Genomic DNA, 3,076 nt, shown 5'->3' with positions numbered 1-3,076 from the left:
ATCTTTTTTTTTTCTTGGTTCGTGTGAGTATTTGCTGCAATTAGATACTTATTTAATAAATCTTAAGCTATAACACATGGGTGGAAACTTAACCACTTTTCAGCTGGGATTTTGCTGTTGTAAATAAGTATGTGACAAAGTAGATAAAATAAGTTTTCTTTAAATCCTCTATAACAGATTTTCATTTATACTAAACCAGCCGTCCCAAAGTGAGGCTTATTACACTTTTAGTTTAATTCAGGAGATATTTACTGAATGTCTGTTGTGTTTCAAACACTCTTCTAGGTAACTTTGTCTTTTAGGAAGACATGGTATCTGAAATTTGATCGGATGTTATTACTTGACAATATATTTATGGTAAACTCGTCTTATAGTTTAGTAGACTCTAGAAATTTTTTTTTTAAAGATTTTTTTAAATTTATTTGACAGAGATCACAAGTATTCAGAGAGGCAGGCAGAGAGAGAGGGGAAAGCAGGCTCCCTGTCGAGCAGAGAGCCCAATGTGGGACTCGATCCCAGGATCTCGGGATCCTGACCCGAGCCGAAGGCAGAGGCCTTAACCCACTGAGCCACCCAGGCGCCCCTAGAAATATTTTAAACCTTCATCTTTTCAAGCCGATGATCTCGTCTTAGTCTAATTTCACAAGTTTGTCCCCATATTTCATTTGCTCTGACTGGAGCTTTATGTAGTCCATTCTTTTTTTTTAAGATTTATTAGAGGGGCGCCTGGGTGGCTCAGTGGGTTAAGGCCTCTGCCTTCGGCTCGGGTCATGGTCCCGGAGTCCTGGGATCGAGCCCCGCGTCAGGCTATCTGCTCAGCAGGAAGCCTGCTTCCCTTCCTCTCTCTCTGCCTGCCTCTCTGCCTACTTGTGATCTCTCTCTCTCTCTCTCTCTCTCTCTCTCTCTGTCAAATAAATAAATAAATAAATAAATCTAAAAAAAAAAAAAGATTTATTAGAGAGTTGAGGGGGGTCAGAAGAAAAGGGAGAGAGAATCTAGTCCATTCTTAATATGCAGTGATCAGATTGCACACAAGGTTCAAATTTTGTACAAGGACACGAAGAGGATAAAATGAAAGCACATACTCTGACTCTTTTTGCTTTGATTACTTGTCTAAAACCGCATTCCTCCAAGCACAGACACCACAGAAACTTAAATGTGCAGGCCTCTGGGGGGAACACATACACAGAAGTGCCTTCAGGTGGGGCCGAACAGCAGTGTTCCAAATCCTGCCCAGAGCAGCTGCATACCATGTGAGAGCTACAGAGTACTTCAGGCTTTTAGGGGAGGGAGGAGAGTCTTGGAGCAGAATTTCTCGTGACTTGTAGACCTTATCCTTGTTGGCCATGATTTCCATCAATGATAGGCTCTGAGCTTGCTGCTTCTCTGCCTTTTCAAAGAATCTGTAAGTTGGATATTTCATTATATACACTTTGTCTTCATCCCTAGGACAGGACTATTTACCATTTCCCATCCAGTAAGTGTTTTCTAACCCTTTTTCTCTCTTTCTGTGTCTATGGTGATTCTCTGACAAAGCTGGGCACAGGGGCACTGAATTTGTGATTGTAGACCAGGAGTGCTCATGTGTTCCTAGGTTTAATACACTAGTTGACATGCACTTTAGAGAGAGACACAGCTGTTGGGTAACTCGGTTTTGATGAGGCAGTTATACAGAGGTAAAGCCTCTATTTCCATGAAATTGTTTCATGGAACTCATGAAATGTTAGAACTCATAAAAGCATTTCAGAATTATGTCAGAAATGAAACCAGCCATTTATAAGTCTAAACAATTACTTCAGTAAGAAAAATAGATGTTTGTTTTAAAATGCCTATGTTACATTAAAAAATTTTTTTTCTTTACTCCAGTGCATACCAAATTATTATATGAGGCAAGCTTTATACTCTACCATGAGCACTTTATGAGCGGAAACCATATTTTATTCTTTGACTACCCCAGAGCCCTTCATGTAGTAGACATTTCCTAAAAGCTTGATGACATCGTCTACCCTTCAGCTAATGGTGACTTTGACCCTAGCTTTAAAAGAAAAAAACTTAAGACAAAAGCTAAAAGAACAGAATAAAGAAAAACCCAGATTGAGCAATTGACATTTTATCATATTTGATCTTTTTCTATATAACATACCTTTCTTTTCCTCCTGAAGTAGTTTTAAATTTACATTGCAAGAGTTCGCTCCTAAATACTTTAGCCCACGAGATACCTCCACAGGAGTTAGTATTTCTTTCTTTTTCTTTTTTTAAGATTTTATTTATTTATTTGACAGAGAGTACAAGTAGACAGTGTGGCAGGCAGAAGGAGAGGGCAAAGCAAGCTCCCCATGGAGCAGGGAGCCCAATGTGGGGTTTGATCCCAGGACCCTGGGGTCATGACCTGAGCCAAAGGCAGCTTCTCAACTGACTGAGCCACCCAGGAGCCCCAGGAGTTAGTATTTCTGTATTTTACTTAAAGGTCTGTGTAACAGGATCTTCTTTGGTCAAGTGGTCAAGTAGATTGGCTTTTTTTTTTTTTTTAAGTAAAATTAGTCTCCCTGTTTTCCCAGCATCTTGGTGACACAAATAAAGGACAAATGAGGCTGAGAAAAGGAATTGGATGCTGTCACAAATACACATTTACTATCTACACAAGATAAATCTAATAGAGAAAAAGAAGGAAAGCGTAATGGGAATTTTCAGGGCTGGCAGCTGGGGACTGTAAATTTCAGTAGGCTGGTTGGGCAAGGTGACTCTGAGGGAAGACCTTTGCAGGCACAGAAAACTAGAAGTCTGAAGTGTAAGTGTGCCCAGCAGGTTTCAGGAGTGGTGAGGAGACAGATGCGCCTAGGGTAGAATGAGCAGGAGATGAGGTAAGAGGTATTGAGTGGCTATGTCATATATGTGAAGCACTTGGGCATTTCTTCACTATATGAGGAGTAATCAAAGAGTTCTGAGCAGAGGCTGGTCAAGGTGGGAGTTATATTTACAAGAACGTTTCTTGGTGATCCATTCTGTAAAGGCAGCAGGAGTGGAAACAGGGAAGGCAATTAGGAGACTATTGAAATTACAATAAATGAAGTGAGAA

The sequence above is a fragment of the Enhydra lutris genome, unplaced genomic scaffold (assembly GCF_002288905.1).
Source record: "Enhydra lutris kenyoni isolate GAN:26980312 unplaced genomic scaffold, ASM228890v2 scaffoldscaffold50, whole genome shotgun sequence".
Classification (NCBI taxonomy): Eukaryota; Metazoa; Chordata; class Mammalia; order Carnivora; family Mustelidae; genus Enhydra; species Enhydra lutris.
Note: the sequence above shows the minus strand (reverse complement) of the source record.